At 51.8% G+C, this 26,963-nt stretch overlaps 1 protein-coding gene across 1 annotated transcript in view; it reads left to right on the top strand.

Moving 5' to 3' along the window:
* PPFIA1 (PTPRF interacting protein alpha 1) overlaps window positions 1-26,963 on the top strand; it is a 79,974-nt gene that overhangs the window by 3,998 nt on the left and 49,013 nt on the right. The window lies entirely within an intron of this gene.

Genomic DNA, 26,963 nt, shown 5'->3' with positions numbered 1-26,963 from the left:
AGTCGCAGCTCCGTGGGGTGGGACCTTGCCGCCCCCTGTCCGTCCCCGCGCCGCCCGCCCCCGAGCAGGCGGAGCCACTGCTCCTCTGTGGGCGTTTGGCGCCATGTGCGCACGTTTTTTGATGAAATAATTGTCTTTTGCCCATTTTTCAGTTGGATTGTCTGTTTTGCTTCTTGTTGAATTTAGGAGTTCTTTTTATATACTCTGAGTACTTGTGTGGCAGGTTTTTTTTTTTCTTTTTTTTTTATACTTTCTTGAGTGTGTTTGCCTTTATTCTCTCTTAGTGGTGTCCTTTAAAAAATATGTCTGTCTTTAATGTATCCGAGGTGACCAGTCTTTTCAGTAATCTTTAATGCACTTGTGGCCATTGAAAGATATTAACATGAAGCTGTATGAAGATACCACCTTGTAAAAGCTTTATTGTTTATCTTTTACGGTTGGATCTGTAATCCATCTGAAGTTGGTTTTTGTTTGGTTGGTTGTTGGTGTGAGATAGGGGCCTTGATTCCTCTTTTTAGCTTCTAAGGTATGGGTGTCCAGTTGTAAATTTTTTTTTTTAACTATCCTTTCCCCAGTGTCATCTCTGCTGTAAATCAAGTGACTGTAAGCGTGTGGGTCTGTTTCTGGACTCCCCTCTGCTTCATTCATCTTGTTGTCTTTGTTGCACAAACGCCACACTGCCTAAATTACTGTTGACTTAGTATTCATATCTGGTCATTTATATCCTACAGCTGAGTCCTTAATCAGTATTACCTTGGCTAATCTTGACCCTCTGCATTTTCAGACAAGTTTTAGAATCCACTTGGCCGTCTTTCCCCAGAAAATGCTGGGATTTTAGTTAAGGTTGAATTTAATTTGTTGACCAGTGTGGGGAGAAATGACATCTTTTTAATGTTGTTCTTATCATCCATGAACACAATACATATAGCTCTGCATTTTTTTAGATCTTGTTTAGCTTAAAAGTTTATAGTTTGCTGTATGTCTTGCACGTGTTTAATTAGATATGATATTTTCAATGCCATTATAAATGGCTAATATGTAGAGATAGAATTGATTTTTCTGTATTCACTTGCTGAATCCATTTATTTCAAAAAATTGTTGTATTTTTTTATCTGTACACAATTATGTCTGCAAATAAGTGCTTTGTTTTTCCCCTTTCTAACGGTGATAACCCTTCTCTTTTTCTTGCCTTATTGTACTGACTAGGATCTCCAGTATAGTGGTGAACAGAAGTAGGCTAAGTATCCTTGTCTCTTTCCCATTATCAGAGGAAAAGCTTTCAGTATTTCACCATCACATATGGTATTAGCTTTTTGGTAGATATTTTAATCAAAATATGTAAATTCTCCTGTTGGTTTGATAAGAGTTTTTTTTTTAGTCATGAACTAAAATTATTGCATTACATTTTCTTAAGTTTATTTTTCTGCAGATTTTGAAACAGTCAGGTGATTTTTCTTTTATGTGGTAATTTAACTTTAAAAAATTTTTGTGATTCTAAAACAATCCCAACCTGATCTTGGTGTATTCTCCTTGTTGTTGGACTTTATTTGTTAGTGTTTTATTTAAAATTATTTCACCTGTACTCAGAGTCTGTAATTTTACTTCTCTTCCTTGTTGGTTTTAGTATCAAGGTTATGCTGGTCTTAGAAAACAAGGTGGAGAGTGTTCCTTGTTTACCCCCAGAGTTCCTGGGAGATTGCTGTTTTCTTTCCTAGATTTTTGGAAGAATTGGTTGGAAAACCAGTTGGTTTCATTGTCAGGAGGCTTTTAATTTCAGATTTAACTTTTTTCATGCAAATAAAGTTTTCTGACTTTGGGTGTCTTCTTGGGTCTGTTTAGGTAAAGCATTTCGCCCCTGCTAGGAATTTACTGAGGCGAGCAGACTCTCCAGTTAGTAAGTGGACTGTGGTTCATAACATCTTTCTTATCAGCAAGATGTGTTGGCGCCCCTTTTAAAAATCCCTGATGCTGGTGATTTGTGCTTTGTCTCTTTTTCTTACTCAGTCTGTCTAGTGTCATCAGTTGTATCAGTCCTTTCGAAGAGCCAACTTTCGGCTCTGTTCTTAGAAACTTCATATTTGTTTTCTGTTTCTGCATTTTCTGCTCCTTTTTCTTTCATCTGCCTTGTGCTTCGTTTGCTATTCTTTTTTTCTGGTTTCTGGGGATAGAGGCTTAATTGATTTTTAGCCTTCCTTCTTTTCCAGTATTTGTGTTTAAGGCTTTAAGTTACTCTCTAAACACAATTCACTGCATCCCGCAAATTTGAATAAGCCAAATTTTCATTATCTTTTATGTAAAAGTATTTTCTAATTTTCATTGTGTTTTTTAAAATTATTATTCATGAAGTTCTTAAAGAAGTATGTCATTTAACTTCCCAGTGTTAGGGGAAGTTTTTCTAGTGACCCTATTTTTCATTTCTGGCTTAGTTCCATGAAGAGCCCCGTCATCGTCTTTTTGGGCTACTGTTTTAAATACTGTGGACTAGCTTGTGAACAACAGAAAGTTGTTTCTTGTAGTCCTGGAGGCAGGGGAGTCCCAAGATCAAGGTGCCAGCAGGCGCCACGTCTGCTGAAGCCTGTTTCCTGGTTTCTAGACTGCCGCTTCTCCCTGTCCTCAGCACGGTAGCCCATTCCCTCCTGCCCTGATGCCCTCCCAGAGTCCCTGCCTCCTAGTATCATCACCACGTGCGGGGTGAAGTTTGAGGGTACATAAACTGTCAGCCCATTGCAATCCATAAGGGTTATTCCAGTAATAATCCCTGTGTTATTTCAGTCCTTTGAAATAATTCGAGCTTTCCTAATGGCCCAATATATATTCATTTTGTTATGTGTTCCTTGGGCACTTGAAAATAACATGTATCAGTGGGAATGCAGTGGCCCGTGTTGTATTAATTAATCAGGTTTGTTAATCATGTAATTCAGATTCTGGTAGCCACATTGAATCAAGCAGAAATAGGTGAAATTAACTGTAATAAATTTTATTTAACACACCCAAAATATTACCATTCCAGTGTGTAATCAGCATGATAAAACCTAATGAAATATTTTGCATTCTTTATTTCACACTAAGTCTTCAAAATCCAGTGTGTTTCAGGCTTGCAGCACATCTCACTGTGGAGCCAGCCGCGTTTCAGGTGCTTCGTGGCTGCAGGTGACTGCGCACCGGGGGCCCCGTTCCCGAGACGTGTCTTTACCGTCTCCCACTGCGCTGATGAGCTTGGCTGCTACCCCTTTTCTGCTTCAGCCAGTCTTGTGTATTGACATTGTGAGGTTATGTTATTGGGCAGATTCACATTTAGGCTCCCCGTCTTCTTCCTAGGCTGGACTGGAAGCAGCATGAGGCGCTCTTTTCTCGCCAGCAGCGCTTCCTCCGTTAGGTGCTGTGTGACAGTGAGGCTGCCGCGTGGGGTTCTGCCCGTGTCGGCCTGGGTGCCTTTGCATAACGTGTGCATCGTGTCTAGTTTTCCCTTTAATCAGCCTGGCGCTGCTGGTCTCTTAGTGAGAGTGCTGCCCTGTTTGTAGCGTGATATTTCCGGCTGTAGACGCCTTGTCCGAGTTCTGTCTGTCCCGCCTCCTCTCTGCCCTGCCCTCTTGCCTTCTTTCAGGAGCGTGCAGCGCTCTCCTAGCTGCGCCCCTCTGTCAGCTTGTGGGTGTGCATTTGCACACTCAGCGTGCATTCCACATTCAAGTCTAACTTCCTCCCTGACAGGACTGTTTCCTCCTTGTCGCTGTTATCCTGTAAAATTTTAGATACGTTTTTGACATTATCGTCGCTTTGTAGAGTTAATATTTCCCCTCACAGTTAACCTCATTGTTGGTCTTCACTTGCTTCTTATATTTCCGTCAGAGACTACTTTTCTTTTTCCCCAAGAACTGCCTTCATATTTTTTTAGTTCACGTCTGTGGGTGATGAGTTGTCTCGTTTCCATTTGCCCTAAAAGTCTTTATTTTGCTTTCACTTTCGAAGAGTGGTTTTGTTGGGTATAGAATTCCAGGTTGGTGGCTGTTTGTTTCGCAGCATTTTACAGATGCCAGTCCGTTATCTTCTGACTTCCTTGTTCTTGAAAAGTCAGCTCTCAGTGTTGTTGTGCCATTAAAAGCCACACCTTTTTTCCTCTGAGCGCTTTGACATTTTCTTCTTGCCTTAGGCACCCGCAGAGCTGCTGAAACCAATGTGTGGTTTTCATTTTTGAGTCAATGGTCTGATTCTGGAACCAACTCTTGCCACTGTCCCCGTCAGTCAGTTCAGTCGCTCGGTGTCTGACCTGTTGCGACCCCATGGACTGCAGCACGCCAGGCTTCCCTGTCCTTCACCATCTCCCAGAGCTTGCTCAAGCTCATGTCCATCGAGTTGGTGATGCCATCCAGACATCTCATCTTCTCCTCCTTCCCTTCTCCTCCTGCCTTCAATCTTCCCCAGCATCAGGGTCTTTTCCAGTGAGTCAGCTCTTTGCATCAGGTGGCCAAAGTATTGGAGCTTCAGCATCAGTCCTTCCGATGAATATTCAGGACTGATTTCCTTTAGGATGGACTAGTCGGATCTCCTTGCCGTCCAGGGGACTCTCAAGAGTCTTCTCCAACACCACAGTTCAAAAGCATCAATTCTTCAGTACTCAGCTTTCTTTATAGTCCAACTCTCACATCCACACACGGCTACTGGAAACCCCGTAGCTTTGACCGAATGGGCCTGTGTCAGCAAAGCAGCGTCTCTGCTGTTTCGCGTGCCGTCTAGGTTTGTCACGGCTTTCCTTCCGAGGAGCGAGCATCTTTAGATTTCACCGTCTGCAGTGATTTTGGAGCCCAAGAAGATAAAGTCTGTCACTGTTTCCATTGTTTTCCCATTTATTTGCCATGAAGTGATAGGACCGGATGCCATCATCTTCATTTTTTGAATGTTGAGTTTTATGCCAGCTTTTTCACTCTCCTCTTTCACTTTCATTCAGAGGCTCTTTAGTTTCAATCCCTGTAGGCACTTCTTATTCCCCTTTCTGTCTTATTCCCCTTTCTCTCCACTGTGAGGGGCCCCATTTATAGTTTTTAACAACGTAGTTTAACAACCGGCCCCTTCGATACATTCTGTACTATTCTCCCTCTTTTTTTTTTAGCTGATCCATCCTGCAGTTCGCTGATCCTCTCTTCAGCCATGTCCAGCTGGGTGTTAAGCCCAGAGACTGAGTTCTTAAATTCAGTCACTGTTACTGTAAAGTTCTAGAGTCGGTTTTGATTCTCAGAAACGTTTCCTTTGGTCAGGTACATTTTTGAGCAGGTGACTGAGTTCTTAAATTCAGTACCTGTTATTGTAAAGTCCTAGAGTCGGTTTTGATTCTCAGAAATGTCTCATTGTAAAGTCCTAGAGTCGGTTTTGATTCTCAGAAATGTCTCCTTTTGTCAGGTATATTTTTGAGCAGGTGATGTTTGCATCTGATGCCTCCAGCACAGCTCTGACATGCCGACACACCTCTGACACTCCTGGATCTGACTCAGTTCTTTTTCTCTTGGTCCTGTTTGTTGCCACCCCTTTTTTGATTTTTGGTTGCGTGTTGGACATTATGTTTGGAGAACCCTAGAGGTTCTGAGTGATGCTGTATTCTCTAGTTTGCTCTGACACAGACCTCCAGGGGGGACAGAGCTCTCTGTTCACTCAGGGCCTGAGTGACTTGAGGCTGGGGGGTCCTTGAAAGCTCAGTCTCAGCAGCCTTCACCCACCTCCTCCCACCCCCTTCAAGCCCCTGGGAGGAGCCCTCCAGCGGCTCTGTCTGGAGGCTGGAGTGCCTCCCAGGGACCCCCGCTTCTCGCCAGGTCCTGAACCCGCTGTCTCCTGAGCACCACGAGGTGACTGATGCTCCGTGCTCAGCCGGTTTGGGCAGAGTGTTGGGCACGTGTTCCGTGCCTCTTTTTCTTGGGGAGCTTGGTCTCTAACGTCCAGCCCGAATTGTCAGGCCTGCGCTCGAATTTTTGTCCCGCAGCCCAGGGAGCCGCGCAGAGCTGTGTTAGCCAGTCCCTCTGCTGGGCTTGCCCCCTGCCTCCGCTCCCAGAGTGGCTTTGCTCAGAGCCCCGAGGGGAGGCGCGGCCCTCTCCGTCTCGCTGCTTCCCTTGCTTGGAATCTGAGGCTGTGGCTGCCGGAGGACCTCTTTTAAACTGTATTTAGCTTTTCTAGCTCTTGGTAGGCTGACCTAAAGCTGTTTGTGTCTGTGACTGGAAGTGGGGATGCCCTGGGTGTCTTCTTTCGTCTGAAGCCACATTTGAGTGAGTGTGAGTGATAGTTGCTCAGTCATGCCTGACACTTTGCAACCCCATGGACTGTAGCCTGCCAGGCTCCTCTGTTCACGGAATTCTCCAGGCAAGATTGGAGAACCCACTGGAGAGGGTTGCCATTTTCTTCTCCAGGGGGTCCTCCCGACCCAGGGATCCTGCATTGCAGGGGAGTCTTTCCCATCTGAGCCACCAGGGGAAGCTGCATGGAGCCGTCACAGTGATACAGGAGAAGACAAGAGCCGGGGTCCTGGCCTGGCATCCAGGGTGGTGCTTCTACTCAGAGTCCCCAGCTCGCCCGGGCTGTTTCAGTGTCGCTTGAACTTGGGAAGAAGGTGGAGCCCGTGGCCACGCTGCCTGGGAACAGAGGGGCCGGTCCCCCCTCTTCCTCCGCCCCTGCCTGCCCAGGGCAGCCTTGCGATGACGCTGCTGGCGGTGGAGAAGGAGGCTGAGGAGGGAGGGGTTCCGGGACTCTGTGACGTGGTCACACGCGGGTTTTCTTTATCATTTTGAAGAAAATGACTGCTTTTAGTCTCCCCTCCAGTTTCACTTGAAGGTTGAAAATGAAGATTGTAGTCTCAAAGTTGAGCGCAGTGATTTTACAGTCTTTTTGAAAGCAACAGTTGAGGTTTTAAAAAGACGTCTCAGTAGATAAAGCCAGGAAGAGAGAACGTGCTCAGGGTGCACTGCGGGCAGGAGCCCGGGCTGTGCTCTGTCTCTCCCAGAGGCTGGGATCCCTGGGACGGGCGGATCCAGCACCCCAGCACCCTGGGGACCGAGTCCTCCAGTGACTGCAGAGGCTGGGCTGGGCCGGGCGCAGGGCAGACTGTGCCCGCTGAGTGGAGAGCCGCCAGGGTAGGAGGGGCCCCGGAGAGGGGGTGGGCGCCTCGGGGGCACACAGAGGGGCAGCCCCTGGTGAGGTCTAGGGGGCGCTGGCTGGCGCAACTCGAGGCAGGGCTGCCCCTGAACCTCCGCCGTGCGGCCCCCACGGGGCAGAGTTGTCTGGCAGCCCAGGGTCAAAGTGAAGAGGGTGAGTCGCAGCCCGTTGAATGAACCCCTGTCCCCACTGTGGGTTCATTTTCAGTGCCTGGAGCGGGGTGGGTGAAGTGAGTGAGCCAGTCAGGGAGGACCGAGCTCAGGGTCAGAGTGAGGGGCAGCTCGCGCGGCGAGTCCTCCTCGCCCAGGTGCGTTCTGGGCACTCAGGTTCAGGGGTGCCCTTTCAGTGGCCTCACTGGAGGCGTGTTTGGGGGGTGGAGGGGGAAGAAGCCCACTGAGAAGACATGCTCATTCCTGGTGGTGGTGGTTTCTGAAGCCATTTATACTGTTGGGTTCGACTGCGACCCAGTACCCTTGCAGGGTTCTGTGCGATGGTGGCCCTGGGCTGTGGGCATGGCCCTCCTCCTCCCGCAGCCCACACTCCCCCGCAGCCCACACTCCCCGCAGCCCACACTCCCCCGTCCCCACACTTCCCCAGGTCCCACACTCCCCTGCCCTCCCATACTCCCCCGCAGCCTTTTGGCGGCCCCTCCCCTCTCTGCACCCTGGACGCTGGCCTGCGCCCCCCCTCCCCCCCACCCCCCCTCTCCCCCGTTCCCACGGTCTGGGTCCCGGAGATTTGCGCTCTCCCAGGTCCTGGCCTGGCGCACACGCCCACCTCCTGTGGGTGGGCTGCGGGCCTGTGATTCTTGACTCTTGGAGCCGCCTCCAGGGCTGCTGGTGAGATCTGGTTGACCCAAGGAGGGTTCGAGCCTGGCGGGCCCTCTGTCCCCCCCCCCAGTCGCGCTGGGTTAGAGGTCATCCCTCACGTGACACATTTTGCCTTTGTGAATATGTTAGTTCTCTCAGAGGAGGCCATTCTTCTGACCTTGTCCCCTGCTTGCTAACTGTAGCTCCTGCTAAGAAACCTGGCAACTAACTCTTTAAAGAACCAGCTCTACCCTGTGTATAAAACTCCTCTAAAACTCCTCCAAAACGCTCATATTCCAACAGCAGTTTTATTTCTGCTAAGGAAACGGTTCTTAAAGTGGAAATAACGTGTAGCTCAAGCTCCGCAGGGTCAGTGGCTCCTGCTGGCCTCCCAGCCTACGTCCCTGCTCCCGCTTCTGGCCTCGCTTCGGGGCGGAGTGGTTTCAGGCGGCCCCGCTCTTATGGAGAAGGTGGGCTCGCCGGGCTGCGGCGGTGATTTCAGGCCCCTCTTCGACTCGGCACTGCTGCTGGTCCTCGGGGACCTCCTAGAGCCCTGGGGCCACTTGGCGTTCCTGCCACCTCTCTTCTAACACTGGAAGTTGCTGAGGAGATTCCTCGGTGCTCAGTCCTCCGTTTATCCACTGGTTCGCCTCTTAGGGAGCGCCCCTCGCCGTTCCTTCTCTCTCGGCCCCTGTGGACACTGGCATTGGTGTTCATCTGGCGTGTTCATCCGCTGTGATCTTCTTTCCAGAGACGGGCACCTTGAGCCCCTTGGATTGGCTCCTGCGGCCTTGGGCCAAGGCCCCGTTAGTCCCTGAACGTCTTCTTTTCTGGCACAAAACCTCTCCCAGGCCCTCACTGTGTGTTTCCTGCCTCAGGTCTAGGCTCATCCCTCTGAGAAGCCCCGGTGCCTTTCCGTGGGGAGGGATTTGGGATCAGCACCTGGGACTCAGGTGGGCTCATTGTCACAGGGGTGAGCATCTCTCAGGTCCTTCTGGGGAACAGAGCCAGACAGAATGCTCATTTTCTAAGAACCCTGGATTTCACATTGTTATTTCCTTAAATTAAAATGGAGCCTTTCCACTTATTTTATATTTATTCTTATTTTACACCGAGTTTTGATGTCTAATGATATTAGCATTATTTTCTTTATCCTATGATGTACATGAAATATTTTCAACATTTTATTACCATACTATGATAATGACCCTACTGTATGAAGCTTTAGAATTTCTTTGCAGTTGATTTGGGCCTTAGAGTAAACACATCTGAAGACTGTGTAGATAGAATAACGGATTTTAAAGCAATATGAAGTGACGTGAACCACACAAATAAAATGTGACACACAGTTAGGTTCATTTTTTTCTGTTTATTCTTAATTTTAGGCTTTGCATTTTTTCTTTTGGAGTTAACGTTTCTCAAATACACAAAGTGTTTACTTGGCTCAAAATTCAGAGTTGTAGGAAAAGGCACCCTCAGACACCCAGCGTCTCCTGTCCCACCCGGCCCTTTGCAGGTGAGGTGCTGGCGTCCTTGCCGAGTACACGGTCCTGGGTCCTGTCTGTGTGGAGCAGTGAGCAGCGGTGCCCCCCTCACTCTGGAAGGGAGACAGTGAAGGTTCGCTGCCTGCTGTTGCTAATTAGATGCGGACAAAATGTTTCCACTTTGTAGGTTTTCCCTGTGGCCGAAAGTGAGCTCTTGGCTGAGGTTGGCAGGTTGGATCATGGTTCCTTGGCAAGGAAAGTCCACACAGGAGTTCTTATTCTTGGCTAGCTGGGTCTCATTCTTGTTCTCTGCGGAGGTTTCATTTTGCTCTGAAAATGAACTTGGGAACTTGCAGCCTCCCTTGAATTTCCAAGGTTCTCTGCTTTGCACGTGGGCCAATTATCTGCCCTGCCTGTGTAATCTGAAGCCTTTACCAACAGTGGCAGGAGCATCGACCTCAGGCAGTGGCATGCTGAAGCTGTCCAGTCGTCTTTATAGAAGTTTGAGTTCTGCTCAAGACTGATCGATATTCAGAGCCATCAATCTCTCTTAAAACCAGAAGGTGCTGTTAGAAGCCGGGCCCCCCGCTCTCCTCCCCACTTGTAAAGTGGTTCACGGGAGATGTGAACGCCAGGTAAGGTCAGGGCCTCTGTTCCCTAAAGTGGAAACCGATGTGGCTGGGGATGCGTTTCCAGTAGTCTGAGTATTCATTTGAGTAGTCTGATGTGGTGTTTGTTTTCACGTACATCACAGCATAAAATAGGACTTCATTTATGACTGCGTGTGAAATCCAGTTGGGCCAGAGGGTTGAAGAAGGTTTGTGTAGAGTTTTATTTTGCTGTTTGGTGGCTCAGCTCCTTTTCCTCCCCTGTCGGCCAGCTGGCCCGTTGCCCCTGCCTGCGCAGTCTGCAGGCGTTTCACCCAGAAACAGCACGCCTCTGTCCTCAAGCCGACGATGGGGGCACCAGGTCTCTCACACTCGGGCCTGGGCCTGTGTTTAGGTAGATCGACGCGCGTGTGCACACCCCCTCCTCCCACCCCAGGTCAGAGTCAGGGCGGGTGCACCTCCGAGGAAAGCAGCCTGCTCAGGCCGGGTCGGTGGGTTTCTGGTCAGCTTCGTCAGTCCCCTCGCGGGGGTGGCCTTCGGCATTCTCATCAGTGAGGGGCAGCGGCTGTTCCTTTTCATCTGGCTGTTCTTAATGTCTGCTGGAGCTCCAGCGCTTCGGCCACCTCATGCAGAGAGCTGACTCACTGGAAACGACTCTCATGCTGGGAGGGATTGGGGGCAGGAGGAGAAGGGGACGACAGAGGATGAGATGGCTGGATGGCATCACCGACTCGATGGACGTGAGTCTGAATGAACTCTGGGAGTTGGTGATGGACAGGGAGGCCTGGCGTGCTGCGATTCATGGGGTCGCAAAGAGTCGGACACCACTGAGCAACTGAACTGAACTGAGCTGAGTGTCTGCCGTGGGTTAGGCGTTGTCTCAGGGCTGTGTGGATGCATGTTGAGGGAGATTAGGTAAAAATAGCCAACATTTATTGCCTCTGACCCTTTAAGAGTTGAAGTATAATCAGTTGACTTACAATCTGTTAATTTCAGGTGTACAGCAAAATGATCGGGCTGCACACATTATATGTCCGTATTCTTTTTCAGATTCTCTTCCCACGTCAGGTACTAACGAACGCTGGCTGCACTCCCTGAGCTCAGGAGGCCCCTGCTTGCTATCTGTTTCGCACGTGCTAGCGCGTGCATGCTGGTCGCAGACTCCTCATCTGTCCCTTCCCCATCCTCCCCTTGGGATCCACGAGACTGTTTTCTTTGCCTGTGGGTCTGTTTCTGTTTCGTATACAAGTTCATTTGTATCTTTTTTGTTTTTGTTTTTGGCTGTGCTAAGCAGGGCATGGGGTCTTAGTTTCCTGGACCACAGATGGAGCTCGTGCCCTCTGCAGTGGAAGCGTGGAGTCTGACCCAGTGGCCCACCAGGCGATTCCCGTGTCCTTTTTTTTTTTACTGAATTCCACCTATAAGTGATATGCAACAGCCTCCAAGCCTCTCTATGTGAATTATCTCAGCGAAGTCTCATAATGACACTACAGAGTATGCTTCACGCAGTGCCGTTCGGTACTTTCATTCCAGTACCGCTCTGCTAACAGCGCCACTGATAGGAAGCAGGGCGCTATAACGTGCCCCACTATAGATGAAGGGACCGAGGCGCCGGGAGCGGGCCGGCCACGCTGGTGGTCAGTGCTGGCCCCCAGGCATCCTGACTGCAGGGTTCCTCCCACAGGAGGAGGTGGGGATGGGCAGGGGGCCCCCAGGGCCTGCGGGGCTGGTCCGGGGAGGGCCAGGGTTTGCTGCTTCTTCCGTGGAGGGTCTCTGTGTCCCTGCGGGCTCAGCCCCAGCCCCTCCACGCACACCCTGCCTGTGGGCGGCTGGGCACCACCCGGAATCAGGGCCCTCCAGTGGTCCCCGTGGAGCCCACCGCCCTGCTGCTCTGCCCCGGTGCTCAGCACAGTGCCTGGCAGGGCCCCGTGGCACAGACGTGGCGATTTCCTGACGCTGGTGGTCGGTTTCTCTGCCCTGAGTCTTTGAGGTCAGCTCTTCTTAGATGTCTCGTCTAATTCTTTCTGACTCTTCCTGCGGCCCTTTCCTTTGATGAATCAGACATTTTGGGTTTAGACGTTTCTGTTTCTCTTTCTCTAACGTTTCTCCGCGGTCCCTCATCACTTTGCACAGACACGCTTTCCTGCAGCGTGTGCCCGCAGCCCTGGAGCTTGTGTGTTGCTCAGCCGGCTCTCGGCACCTGGTGAGGTTCCTGTGCTCCCCTGCGAGCCTGGCCGCTGCAGCGGCAAGCGAGGCGGGCGCTGTGGCTCTGGAGCGGCGCACGTGTCGGGGCGAGCGGCTCCGTCCTCTGTCTCACCTGTGACGTGACTGCGGCCGTGGCAGAGCCCTCCCGTGCCTTCTGCTCTGCTTCCGTCCCCAGCTCACCTCCTGGAACCTCTGGGCGCTTCTGTGTAGAGTAAGGGGGAACTGGCCCCGAGTGCGAAGTTTTCTGGACAGAAGCCTGTCTCTGGAGGGTCTTCAGGGGACCTCGGGGGTCGGGGCGGGGGGTGCGGGGGAAAGCCCTGGGCCTGGCCAGTTTCCGCGCCCCTCTTGCTCCGTGACTGTCTGTGTTCTTCGGTTCCTGCACCGCCCTTTGCTGTGGCGGAGGGCAGGGTTGACGGCTGGCCGCGGCCGGGCCGAAGGAGCGAGGGGGGATGCTGGGCACGGGAGTCCCTCTCCTGGGGTCAGGCCCTTCAGCCGCCCGTGGGGAGCATCCCAGCGCACTTGCGTGGGGTGTGGTTCCTGCTGTGGGTGTCGATGGAGGTTTTGCGAGAAGGGCCAGGAATCCAGTGACGCGAGGGAGCCTGTGAGGATTGTCTGAACCGCGTTTGTTTTTGCCTGTATGGAAGGAGCCGCTGTTGCGTCCGTGTGGCTCGGAGGTTGTGCCTCACGCAGAGCTGGGGCAGGGCTGGGCCCTCCCTGCGGGCTGCGCGGCTGCCCTGAGCCTCCGCAGAGCCTCCCCAGAGCTGGGCGCCTGGGGCGGGCAGTGCCGCCTGGCCTCCAGCAGGCTGCTGCAGAGGAGTGCCAGACAGTGTGGCCACGGCAGGGGGTCAGCTGTGACCGGCAGGGAAGAGAGGGAAGAGAGGGAAGCGAGCAAAGAGGGCAAGCCGGGGAAGGATGTGTGGCGTGTGCAGCAGCTGCCCCTGCCCCAGTGCGTCCTCGAGGGGCGATGTCGGGGAGGCAGCGGCGTGTTTAACATGCCCTCACACTTCTTGCTGAGAAACGTGGGTGAACTCTGTGGTAAGTGAAATGAGCCTGCTCCGTCTGGGGGCTCAATGACAGACTGCCTGCGTGATCCACCCAGGAAGTATGTCGTTGTGTGGACCCTGCAGCCTTCCCAGTATCCTGGGGAAGTAGGGAGGGCCGGGCCTGGAGGCCGCAGGCCCCATGCTGCCTCGAGGCTCTGGGAAGGCTGCTTATCTGGAGACCACACCCGCACTGCCCGAATCGCTGCCCGGGGCTGCAGATGGCTGGCTGCCTGCCTCCGGACGTTGCTTGCGGCTTCCCGGCTGGAGTCTGGGCTCCAGGCCCGTGATGGGTGAGTCTGAGGCTGTTCTGCGCTGACCCCAGGTGCGGGAGAGGCCGGGACAGCAGGTGGCTGAGGCTTCCGGCTCCTCCTGTGGGTCACATGCCTCACATGCCGTTCCTCAAGGGCAGAGCGCCTCCCAGCGGAGGATGGGGGCGCCGAGGCTGGGTGGCCGAAACAGACGGCAGGCAGCAGCTACCTGGCCGCGAGCACTGACAGTGGAAGGGAACCGTCGCTTCGGCGGCAGATGGCGAGGCCTCCTCCTGGCGGGAGGCCTCGGGGACAGTGGCCACATCCAGCTCCTCTCTGCCCTGACCTCCTGCCAGAGAGAGGCGAGTACAGCCAGTAGAGATTGGAATCAGGGCTTGGGATTTTCCTCCTCCTGCCAGCCCTTCTGTCTCCATCGCACCCTCTCGTTTCTGTTTCCTGTTCTGATGGCCTGTACTCCATTTCCAGGAGACAGTTTCGAAATCTCGAGCTGCTGCCTTTGTGGTGTGTGTAGCAGGGTGCCTGCTGATTACCTGAGCAGTCGAAAGGCCCGTGTGGGGGAAAAGTGGTGGGTGGTTAGAACAAAGGGTTTAAGTTGGAAAGAATGTTCATTCCAAGGTTGTTTTCTTGTGCAAACCGTAGAAATTCTTGATCCCCAAAAAGTTTAACAATGAATTAAGAGGTTGCGTGAAAGCGCATTCCTGCTGATAGGGTTTGCGTGCTTTGTACAAGCCCTTGGATGCCCAGTACTTGCCTATTTGTTTCACCAAGGTGTTTTCACTATTAGTGACTATTAAAAGGGCCAGGCACGGCCAGGAAGTGAGACATTTTCTGGTGTACCTGTTCAGTAAGCGACTTCAGGCTGGTGATACCTCATCTTGCTGCTCAAACGGTTTCATTTCCCTCAAGAAGGAAGGTGTCGACTTGGAATGCATGTTTTTCTGTGCTTTGAAACCCTACCGGTGTGGCTTCGGTTAACTTCATCTTAAGGTTATCTCCCTGAAAGCTGTGTGGTGATAAAGACATGCTGATACAGGCAATCTGCATTCATGGTCCCTTTAAATATCGTCAGTGATTTGGAGGGAGCTCGTGTTCCCATCTTTGTGTATTTCCCGCGCCCAGTGGCAGGTGTTAGGTTCCCTTTCTTCACGCTAGGAAAGCCTCTGTGGAAAGAATTGAGGGAAAGGAAGCCGTTGCTGCCCCCAGGCAGTGGGATAATTATTTTCATTAGGACAGACGTGTTCCTCTCGTGTCTGGCGAACACACGAGCATCCTGGCCTCCCGCCCCCTGTCTGTCGTCAGGGGCAGGTGGTCCAGCTCTGCGGCTGGCGTGCCCCGTCGAAGGGGGCTGCCGCGGCTGTGTCTCCAGCCTTGCGTTCGGGACGCATCTCGCGCACTGAGGCCCTGGGCTTGGCCAGTCTGTGGACGCGGCCTGTGTGCAGAGCTGTGCCAGCCGCCTCCCTGCTGCCCGCCTCCCCGCTGCCCTCCTCCCACGCTGCCTGGCCTCCTGCGCCGCCTGCCTCCGCGTTCTGCCCTCTCTCCCCTCCAGGACCACGCGGCACAGTCTCAGTTTCTCTTTGCTAACACTGCTGCTCTTTGCTTCCATTTTCTGGCTTCCCGGCATGGGCCCTGGGTGCCGAGCCTCACAGGGCGTCTCCTGCCCTTCCTTGCCAGCCCACCCAGCTCCTGGGTGAGCCCGAGCCTCAGCTGTGTGCACGCAGTGCCCCGTCCTGGCAGCAGAGGCCAAGGCTCAGCTCCTTGTTGGGGCTCCTGGCCCGCGTCTCGGCTTCCCTCTGCTCACTCAGCGCTTCCCTGCATAAACGCCTGTCCTCCTGGCTGGGCCAGTCTGCTCAGCCTGCTCCCCTGCCCACACACGTGGCCCGCACACGCCCCTTCTCCCGGATGCCTTTCCCACTCCCTTGTGCAAAACCCCACCTTTGTCTCACGGCTGAGGCCAGCCCTGGGTGGTCTCCACACACCTCTGATATCTGCTGGGCCTCAGGGGCTGCCCCGTCTCGAGGAAACGATGGAGTCTGCTGCCTGGGGCTGGCTTTACTTTTTATTCTTTTTATCTTTTCTCCAGTTTTTAAAACGCCTTCAACTTTAAGAAAAAAGCAGATGAAGCAGTAGGATTGGCTATATCAAGGCCATGCATGAGGAAGCAGGAGAAATCACGAGCTCATCTCCCGGGGGTGTGTGGCTGCCCTTCCGCTTTCCTTGCAGGGATGGTGGTGACGTTCCTGGCTGGCTGTGACAGTCTGTTCCTCTCCACTAGCTGTCGAGTGATTCTTTTCTTTTCCACCCAGTCTTTCCTTCTTTCCACCCCCTGCTTCTGTTTCACATCCCCAGCTTAATAACATACCGATCTCAGCCAAGGTGTCTCACTTCTAAGACTGTTTTGTCGCCTATAAAATAGAGATCCTCTGTTTCCCAGTGTCACAGGCAGCTTTAGCGAGAAGTCGAATGGAGCATCCACTGTGATAACTGCACGGAATTGGCAGCACTCACCACATGTTTGTCATCTGTCTGCAGACCCCTTACCGTGCCCCCCCCCCCCGCCGCGCCCCCCAGCACAGGTGGGGGCATCTCGGTCTGCAAGTGGGCTTGGTTCTGGTGCTTAGCAGGTTATCTTCTCCTGCAGATAACATAACGCCTGTATTCAGTTCTCAGTTCCAAGCCATTTATTAACCCAGTGACCTTTGCACTTCACTAACCTGCCTGGGCCTATGTGTTCTGACTTTAAAAGGAGGTCACTATGAGTGCCTTACTGGGTGGCTGAGAATAACATGTGAGAATAAATGAAAATGCTTGGAAAACCATAAAGCATTAATTGAAAATAAAGTTATTGCCGTTAATATTTAACCTTGTGTGTATTTAGTATAGCGCCTCAGAAACTGCTGTAGTTGTTCGGTAAGTTATTTGGACAGGGCGCCTCATTCCTCAGGCTGCGTTTGGATCTGCTAGGCCTGCGAGAGCCAGGGAGAGCCAGGGAGAAAGCGGTCCACCTGTGGTTATGTCGTTACATAATTGTAACTGCAGTCAGGGTTGTGTCCCTGGGCCTTTGATTCATTCTGAACTATCCTCTTGTTAAATTAAGGGGTAAAACTTGTAACAGGGGACTCCTGTCAGACAGGTTTGCAGGACAGGGGATACACAGACCCACAGGAGTCGAGGAAGGTTACAAAGTAGCAATCCTTGCTGTGGGAGGTGCTGTGTTCCTGACTCCATGTAGAGCTGCCGCCTGTACACCTGCGTGGAGCCCAGCTCTTTGCCGGGCTGTTTTCAACAGTGCGGGGAATCGTCTTCCTCAGGGTAGACGAGGGTCCCTGCAGAGGAGTGTTGCAGGCGGCCCGGGAGAGCCTAGAGCAGGAGGTGAGTGGTCCAGCCCGGCCCACGGCCCCGGTTCAGGCTGCAGGAGAGTGTGCGGCTGTGACACGGGGTGGGGTGGGGGGAGACCCGCTGACCAAGGCCTGGTGGGTGTGGCTCCCAGGAAGGGGGTGGCCGGGGCAGAGCCAGTCGTCTGCCAGCCTCTCGGGGAGACTCCCGATGGGCAGACAGGGTCGCGACAGGCCGAGAGGCGGCCCCGCAGGCAGCGAGACGCCGCGTGGACAATAAAGCCTTTATCTGTATCGTTTCTACCAATCAGCTCTGTCGGTTTCCAGTAGCCAATGTCATTCTTGTTAAGAAAGCTGCATGACAGAATCAAAAGCCTTTTTCAAGCTCAGTTGTCCCTATTACTTTCAGCCTTGGCTCTGTGGCCTTAAACACTGGAGCGTTTGTGTTTCTTTGACTCGTCAGCAGAATTTCAGGAAGTGCTATAAATGTAGCCGTGCATCCTCTGAAGCTGCTCCTTCTTAAACTTGTATTTTACTGACCGAGTGTACTCGAGCCCCAGGAGGAACTCCCTAATAAAGCCCTTTTGGTTATGGTTTTATCCCGCAGCCTTTGATGCACTGGAGATCCCTGCCTTCCGTCTGCTGTGTCCCGGCAGTGGCCCGCTCAGCTGTCCTCATCTCCTGCGCACTGAGGCTTGAGTGGTCAGTCGTGGTCTTCGTGTCTGCCGCGTGCTGGCCAGAGTCCCATTGCCGCTCTAGAGCATAGTCAGGTGCGGTGTTCACGGCCCTGTCGCATGTCAGAGAGCTGCTCTCCAGTAGCACCTGCTGGGGACGTGGTAGAAATTTCTCTTGCTGCCGACATTGCAGTCTCACAGGGCAACAGAGCAGGTCCTGTCTTATAAGCCTCTCTGTGGTTGTTTGCTGATACCCGTGAGGGCCCTGGAAGGCAGGACCCGAAGGCTCCTACGTGTCTCGGATGTTCTCATTTAATAACGTCATAAAGTCATTTCCCGGAGAGCTTCGTTGTAGTCCAGTCACTGAGTTGTGTCCGACTGTGTGACCTCATGGACTGCAGCACGCCGGGCTTCCCTGTCCTTCCTGTCTGCTGGAGTTTGCTGAAACTCCTGTCCATTGAGTCGGTGAGGCCATCCCATCCTCTGTTGCCCCCTTCTCTTGCTTCAACCCATGTAAAAGGATTGTGGCTTTTTTTTTTTGCCGGGGTCGGGTGCAAAATTGAGGCTCTATTGCAGCTAATGACAAGCCTGAAATATTCTAAAATTGTGACTAAATCAGAAAAACCTGGAGCACACCACAAAGCTTTATAGAGACTTGCTAAGCTGTGACCTCCTGGGCAGTCCGGGAGTGGTGCCGGGGAGGGCGGCCTGATGGCGCCTTACCACCGGGCGGGGCTGCTCCTCCAAGCCCGGTCCTTCCCTCGAGGTGGCGACGGCTTCCTTTCCAAGTTCAGGGTGCTCGGACGCTGTCCTTCCCAGCCCTCCCGCACGTTTCTCTGCCCGTGTTCCGTAGTGGCGCCATTGCCAGGAGGCCGTGGCAGGACCGCCAGTGGCTCTGGAGCGTGGCCATGGGGTGAGGGAGCAGTGAGTGCCCGGTGTCCTGCAGCTGGAGCCCCGTGCAGCGCCCCCCGTGGCGGCCTTAACGTGAGATGCGTGGGGGAGCCCACGTGGCGGTCAGCGTCACATGCTTCCCAAACGGCTCCCAAAAGGAGAGCTGCTGTGGTCACAGCAAAGAGTAGAGAACAAAAGGAATCTCTCAGAGGTGTTTTCAGTCCGTGTGATGTGACCGCAGCTAGAATATAAGCTGGACACAGAAAGGAGACCAGTCCTGGGTGTCCACTGGAAGGACTGATGCTGAAGCTGAAACTCCACTATTTTGGCCGCCTGATGTGAAGAGCTGACTCATTGGAAAAGACCCTGATGCTGGGAGGGATTGGGGGCAGAAGGAGAAGGGGACGACAGAGGATGAGATGGTTGGATGGCATCACTGCCTCAGTGGACATGGGTTTGGGTGGACTCCGGGAGTTGGTGATGGACAGGGAGGCCTGGAGTGCTGCAGTTCATGGGGTCGCAAAGAGTCAGACATGACTGAGCAACTGAACTGAAAGACACAAAAACTTCGCATGCACCTAGAATAAGTCATTTTATCTGTTTTCATAAATATGTGGGACCGAGCCTGAGTCAGAGTTGACTGTTCAATCTGCCTCCCTAAAAGTGTTTGTTAAAGTGGCCAGCCGGTTGGCAGTTGTCTTAACGGAAAGCTAGGGGAGTTGCTTTGTACTTGAAATAGCCTTATATTTATTTGGGCGTGTATACTATATATGTAATATATAATTAAGTAATTTGGATATCCAACCAAATAACCAAAGGTTTATGGTTATTTTTACTGTTTTATAATAGCATAATATTTTAATCTGTCCTTTATTGCCGTGGTGAGATTAGAAAAGGCAAAGATTCTAAATGGAGAAATGGTGGTGACATTTGAGCAAAATTAATGCCTTTTTTCTTTTGCAAATGAAGTTTCACATTTAAAAAGCAGTGAGGCCGTCCTCACCTGCCCAGGACGGTACAGGGGCCACGCCGACTGTGCGTGTGCAGAGCAGTCCTTCCTCAGGGGACGCGATGATAGTTGCTTCTGATCTTGACTTTTCTTCGTCAAGACATCAAAACCCTGCAAGTTACAGAATGGCCAGAGAGATGGCAAAAGTGCAGAGCTGGTATTTATGTCGTGTGCGTAATTTATGGCATCAGAAACATTGTGAGTCAACTGACGGGACCCTCTGAGCCAGCAGGTCTTCTGTGTGTGCCTGGGGGCAATCCAGCAGCCCCTTTTTATGATGCTTTCTTCACTCATCATTTTTCTACTGGCACATAATTGCTTTACAGTGCTTTGCTAGTTTCTGCTGAACAGCAAAGTGGCTTATCTACATATAAGCATACATTCTCACCCCCATTATATTTAAATTATAATCTGTCTTCTTGTAAAATTACATCTGTTTTAAGAATCTACCTAAACACATGAGTTTAAGAAATCAGTACATACCCTAATTGTAACATAAACTGAATTGTTAGCATTTGTTTACAGTAAAATATTTTGTTATCTAAGTGTTTGGGCATGACTGCACTTGAGGGCTATATAAGTCAGATGTGTGTGCTCCTGCCAGTGAGCATTTCAGTTTAAGAGAAGATGGTCAGAAGCCATTCTGTAGGACAGTATAGGGATGTCCAGATATATTAGGATAAGTAAAAACAGACCAACCTCACTTGTGTTTGATCAAAGAAAGATAACAGTAGCTGAAATGAGGGTAAAGTGGCACTTATGTTACACATTGTCAAGTGAGAAAGTGAGGACGAATAATAACCTCACAAACAAGCTGGGCCTTCTTTGTAAGAGACACGCCAGCTAATCCCCTGCCTGGAGAGGGTCGGGGGAGTGCGGGAGCGCTCACACCCAGGGGCGGGCTTGTAGCCAGTGTCTGACACCGAAGAAGGTTTTGCGGACTTGGGTGTGATGGGTGAGAAAGGCGCAGGGTGGATCCAAAAAAGAAACGTTGACACCAAGGTTGAGTAACACCCAGGATGACGGGACTTCAAAGCAACCGATGTTTTCACGCATTGCTGGCCCATGAGGAATCATTTAGCAGTGTCCATTAAAGTAATAAATGTCCTTTGACTCAGAACTTCTCAGACTATCCTGCAGATAAACTTGGCACACATGCAGAATGGTATATGTGCGAGGCCATTCGTTGCCGTGTTTATTTGTAACAGCAGAAGATCGGAGGCAAAACCATAAATGTCCATCAGCCAGTGCACAAAGAACAAGTCACCGATTTTGAATTCATTGGTATATGCAGTCATGGCAGCGATGAAAAAGGGAAGGAACTGTGGACTGATGGGGAAGCATCCTTAGGTTATGTCCGTAACCATAGAAGAGGGAGGGAAATGGCTGCATTTGTTGGCGTCCATGTACGCATACATCCGCAAGAAACGCTGGCTTCAGTTACCTGTCGTGTGGGAGTGGACAGGGCGCTGGAAGGGAGGCTTTCTCACGCGTGCCTTTATCGCTGCTCCAAGCGTGTGTGTGTGTTTGTGTGTTCCATCCTAAGCCCCCTTCTGCTGCCACTGCCGTCGCTGCTGCCGTTAGCGGTGGTTCAAGAAGTCTGTGAACGAGACGAGAGCCTTGGAGATGAGCCCAGTGGCCGGCCATCAGAGCTTGACAGTGACCAGCTGAGAGGCATCATCGACTCTAATCCTCTTGTAACTACATGAGAAGTTGTTATTGAAGTCGATGCTGACCTTCTACGGTTGTTTGGCACTTGAAGTAAATTGGAAAGGTGGAAAGGCTTGATAAGTGGGTGCTTCATGAGCTGACCAAAAATTTTTTTAAAATAATAATTTTGAAGTGTTATCTTCTCTTATCCTTCACAACAACAACCATTTCTCGATCGGATTGTGACGTACGATGAAAAGTGGATTTTATGCAACTGGCAAAGACCAGCTCAGCAGTTGGACTGATAAGAAGCTCAAAAGCACTTCCCAAAGCCAAACTTGTACCAAAAGAAGATCGTGGTCACTGATTGGTGGTCTGCTGCCCATCTGATCCCCTGCAGCTTTCTGAATCCTGGTGAACCCATTACCTCTGAGCAATGTGCTCAGCGAATCAATGGGATGTGCCTAAAACTGCAACTCCTGCAGCTGGCGTTCGTCAACAGAACGGGCCCGGTTCTTCTCCCCCGCAGTGCCCGGCTGCACGTCGCAGAGCCAGCGCTGCAGAAGCTGAGCAGATAGGGCTGCAGAGTGTGGCTTCCTCCACTGTATTCACCTGGCCTGTCGCCAGCCAGCTGCCACTTCTTCAGGTGTTCCAACGACATTTTGCAGGCAAAATGCCTCCACAACCAGCAGGAGGCAGAAGATGCTTTCCAAGAGTTCGTTGAATCCCAAGGCATGGATTTTTACCCTACAGGAGTAAACAAACTTATTTCTCGTTGGCAAAAATGTTGATTGTAATGGTTGCTATTTTGATTCATAAAGGTGTGTTTGAGCCTAGTTGTAATGATTTAACGTTCACGATCCCAAACCACAATTACTTTTGTACCAACCTCATGGTTAGAAAGCACAAGCAACCCAGATGCCCACTAGCAGTTGAGTGGGTAAACAGAGGGTGCCACATCCGTGTGATGAATCATTATCCAGCCATGAAAACGAGTGAAGCGGCGGCCCACATGGTGCCGCGCATGAACCCTGAGAACGTTGCACTGAGGGGAGGAAGCCAGATCCCGAAGGACACATGCACGCGTTGGTCTGTGTGAGATGCCCAGAACAGGCGGGTCCTAGAGACAGAAAGCAGCCTAGTGGCTGCCAGAGGTTGGAGGGAAGGGGTGACGGGCAGTGACTTCTGATGGGTCAGGGTTTCTTGGGGGGCAGGGCACGGTGGCCCACGCTGAGGAGGCGGCAGCACGCGGTCTGGGAGCTTCGGGTGGAGGTCTAGTCAGCAGTCCTGGCAGCTGGCCCACTTGGGGATGGGGCGGGGAGGCCGTGTGGTTGCTCCAAGGGGCCAGGAGGGAGATGAGGAAGACCCTTAAGACAGCCGCGTGGAGATGTGCAGGGGACCAGTGGACGATTGCCCGGCCTGGGGGTGAAGCCTGACACAGGTCAGATGGGCACCGCGTGTGTAGGGAGAACAGGGGCCCTTGGACGGAGCCCCAGGAGCACAGCAGTTCTGAATGAACAAGTGGCCGGGGCAAGAGGGAAGAGAGTGGGAAGACGGGGTCAGCTGCTCCCCAGAGGGCGGTGGGCGAGCGCGGAGCCCAGCCAGTGAGGCCGAGGCCGGGGCCCCCATGCAGTGGCCCCGGGAGGGCAGGGGCGCGGCGGGACTGAGACACGGGCGGGAGGAGGGTCTGGGCAAGTGACAGCCACGCGGGCAGTCCCTGCTCTGCTTGTGCCCTGCAGTTAAATGGTGTTTAAAGGAAAAAAAGTGAGGGTTGGCCTTTGGTGTGAGTGTGAGCTGGACTGTTAAGTTCATTCTTCTGCTTCACTTAGTTATTTATTTGTCTGTGGCCGTGCCGTGAGCTTGTGGGATCTTAGTTCCCCCGCCAGGGATCAAACCCAGGCCCTCAGTTCTTATATCTACATAAGAAATATGTATATTCTTATGTGAATATGTATAAGAATATATACGTAAAAGGTTGTGTTTGCTTTTAACCCAACAGAAGTCACATTGCAGTACTGCTCTGCTCCATGGTGTTTTAGGAGTACACAGAGTGTACAGTCTCCATTACTTAATTGCCAAGCGCTAAGCATGAGCATAAATTTTATCAGTCTCTATTCTTAGAAACCCTGAGTACTCATTGAAAGGACTGATGCCAAAACTGAAGCTCCAATACTTTGGCCACCTGATGTGAAGAGCCGACTCGTTGGGAAAGACCCTGATGCTGGGAAGGTTCGATGGCAGGAGGAAAAGGGGGCAGCAGAGGATGAGATGGTTGGATGGCATCACCGACTCAATGGACATGAGTTTGAACAAACTCTGGGAGATAGTGAAGGACAGGGAAGCCTGGCCTGCTGCAGTCCATGTGGTCGCAAAGAGTCCGACACGACTGAGTGACTAAACAACAATTCTTAGAAATAAGAAAAGATAAATCGCATGTATTGGGACCTTTGACGTGCCCGTGCATTTTTCTCTGCTTGCAAATAATCAGTGATTGGAAATCCAGTGCTGTCACACTGATGACTGTAAATAAGTCTCGTGAACTTGTGGCTTGTATTTTGCACAGGCGTCAAGTTGGCCTTTTTCTGTCTAGGCATCCCTCTGTCCTCCTCCCAACATTAGGTCACAGTATAAATAGTTACACGCAACCTTTCTAAGCAAATTTTAATCAATACATTGGAGTTTGAAATATGTGATTTGCTGGTTCATTTGAATGTATAAACCTCTGATCATCTTTTAATTTGGGATTTAACCTGCTTTTGGCAATGGCACCCCACTCCAGTACTCTTGCCTGGAGAATCCCATGGAGGGAGGAGACTGGTGGGCTGCAGTCCATGGGGTCGCTAAGAGTCGGACACGACTAAGTGACTTCACTTTGACTTTTCACTTTCATGCATTGGAGAAGGAAATGGCAACCCACTCCAGTATTCTTGCCTAGAGAATCCCAGGGATGGGGGAGCCTGGTGGGCTGCCATCTATGGGGTTGTACAGAGTCGGACACGAGTGAAGTGACTTAGAAGCAGCAACCTGCTTTTGCGCTGGCAGCGGCACACAGCTGCGGCTGGCGGATTATCTGCGTGAGCTCTGCAGCTCGGTTTCCAGGTGTTCGTCTTGGTTTCCTGAGAATCAGACCCCATGTCCGCCCTTTATTGCAGCCGCGTCCCCCCGCTCAGAGGACAGACACTGTTGCCTCCAGTGGAGCTTCGTTCTTTTCTCAGCAGGTTAGCAAACATGATGAGTAATTAAAAAATAAAACAGAACTGTTGGTGGCGATTACAGAGATTAGAAGTGTAGGACTGTGACACGGGCTGGTCAGGTGAAGCACACGGGATGCGGGCTGGAGAAGGGAAGGGTTTGGGACCCCATCCATGAGGGTGGGCTTTGACCATTCCCCGCTGCTCTCCCCCCGACCCCCGAGTCCTCCTGCGGTGTCTGGGAAGAGAGCACGGTCATCACTTCCAGAGCCAAATGTCGCATCCCGTCTGTAGGACTTACTATAAAATCAGCTTGATCGTGGACTTTAACCAGGCATGTCTGGTTCGAGTAACCTGAACCTGTTGTCCAGAGCCAGAAATGATGAGTATTGACATTTTAACACATTGTGGGAAATCGGGTTTTTAAAAGCGATGTTAATGGTTGGATATTGTTTTCCCTGGTCTCAGTCCTAGAAAATGTCAAATGGAAATGCAAGGAAATGCAAATCTGTCTTGTGCAGACTTAACATTCTAAACTGAAAACGTTCCAATCCCTGTTGTATCTGTTCACTTTCAAAGGGTGGACTTCAAACTTTAATTACAGCAAATAGAGCGGCAGCTTTAATTGGCTTACAGTATTTTTCAAACAGACATTTTTTCCTAAAGAGAAAAAAGTTTGCATGCTGACAGTTAGGTTCCTATCATGGAAATAGTACAGCTCATTTATTGCACATATTTGGAATTTATTCAGGCTCTACTAGTTTTTTTCTGCAAAAATAAGACAAATGCAGTGTACATATGAACATGCTTTTGGAATCTTACACTTTGGAATTTCCTGTCTAATGTTTATCTAAACTCCTAAGTTTAATTTGCTTTGATACTTTTTTTCAGTTGAATTCTTTTGAGCAAAGAGAAGAGTTTTTCTTTAAGTAAAAATAATTGTGGAGTTCTTTACGTTTGTCTTCTACTGTATTCAAAGCAGTCTCTCATAGAATGGTCTTAACTGTTGGATTCATTGTAAGAAGCACTTATATTTAGCCAAAATGATGGGAATTAAATAGTCTCTTCATAGGTGAGTGAAGACAGTTTGGTGCTATTAGGAGAAACTTAAGGAAACTTTGTGTCTGAAAGATACAGGCTTGCGTCTGGTGGTGAACGGGTTAAGGAGTGGGCAGGAATGTGGAGAAGGGTCTCTTCGATTGGAAGCGGGGCAGACAGCCGCACCGTCATGCCTCCTGGGCCTGCTCGCCGCGCCCCCCACGCCCCCCACGCCCCCCGGCCCCTCACCCTTCCGCGTCTCCCCTGTTGTCTTCCCCCGCTGAAACGCCGCGGTCCACTAGCATCGCAGCCTCTCCAGCCTTTGCCACACGCACGCCTGGCTCACCGGGCGGAAACTTGCTCCTGTCGTCAGTTCCCCGTCCACGCGGCCTCAAGTCTACTCGAAGGCCCACGGTCACGGTCCAGGCGTCCCGCCCTGCTTCCTGCCCTCCCCAGTGTGTCTTACCTGCCCTTCCGCTCAGCGCAGAGGCATCTGTTTTCTCAGTGAATTTGGAAGAGATTAAACGAGGACTTCCAGAAAGCGCCCCCGACCAGCTCACTGTTCATCTGGATCTGGGCCCATGGATCTGACTGCCTGTCCGCTGACTGTGGGTGAGCTGTGTGCCCGGGAAAGGCGCCCTCTGCCCGCTCAGCTCCCACCCCACCCCGGACCCCCGCCATCAGCCTGCGGGTCCCAGCGTATCCTCCAAGAGGGCTCTCCTGACCCTGCGTCTCCTGTGACTGTCGCCCGATTGCCTTCAGCGCTTGACTGCAGAGCCCCTCACGAGAGCAAGCCTGTGCTCCCCGCCTCCCCCCATCCTCTGTCCACTGGGCTTTTGACCCTGCCAGGGCTGCTGACCTGCTGTGGTCCCGGCCGCCGCTGGCCTCCACGCCAGCAGACGCTCTACTGACCAGTCAGCTGACTCCTCCTCCCGGCACCCGTTGGCTCTGTGGCTGCTCTGCCCAGGGCTCCTGACACCCAAGATGGTCCCCTGCCCTCCTGGCCTCCCCCAGCCTCCCTGGCCGGCGCCTCTCACTTCCCAGCCACCCAGCAGTGACTCCTCGCTGGGCTCAAACCTCGGCTCTTCTCACCCACACTCAGCGCCTTGCTGCTCTGTCTCATCTTGGCCTGTGTCCCCTAGGACTCCAGATTGGGAGGCTCTGGACTGGACACGGCCGCTTGAGGGCCCGAGTACGTCTCAGATTAAGCTTGTCCGAAACTGGACGGTTAGCGCTCCCTCCAAAGCCTGCTCTTCCTGTAGGCATCCCCCCTCAGAGGTCAGCGCCTGCCTCCTTCCCTCGATCCTGGGGGCCGTGGAGAGGAGACCTAGTCCCTGTGGCTCCCCTCCCTGCCCGCTTCCCACCCATGATGCTCAGTGCCCGTGCCGTGTGGGCAGTCTGTCCGGTGTGAGGACACGCTGGATTGCTTCTCCCCAGCGGGACTGGAGCTTTGTGTTTGCCAGTTGGTGCTGAAATCCTGACGTGAAGGGCTGTTCATGTTCTGTAGCTGATCGATGCTCTTAGAAGCCACCTTGTCTCCAAAGAGTTCTGTGTGTGTGCGCACCTGCGCACGTGCATAAGTTGTGATAAAATACATGTAACATGAATTTAACATTTTAACCAGTTTATTGA

Source organism: Capricornis sumatraensis, chromosome 8 (genome assembly GCF_032405125.1).
Source record: "Capricornis sumatraensis isolate serow.1 chromosome 8, serow.2, whole genome shotgun sequence".
In the NCBI taxonomy this organism is placed as follows: Eukaryota; Metazoa; Chordata; class Mammalia; order Artiodactyla; family Bovidae; genus Capricornis; species Capricornis sumatraensis.
The sequence above is the reverse complement of the archived record's forward strand: the minus strand, read 5'-3'. Positions and strand labels throughout refer to the sequence as shown.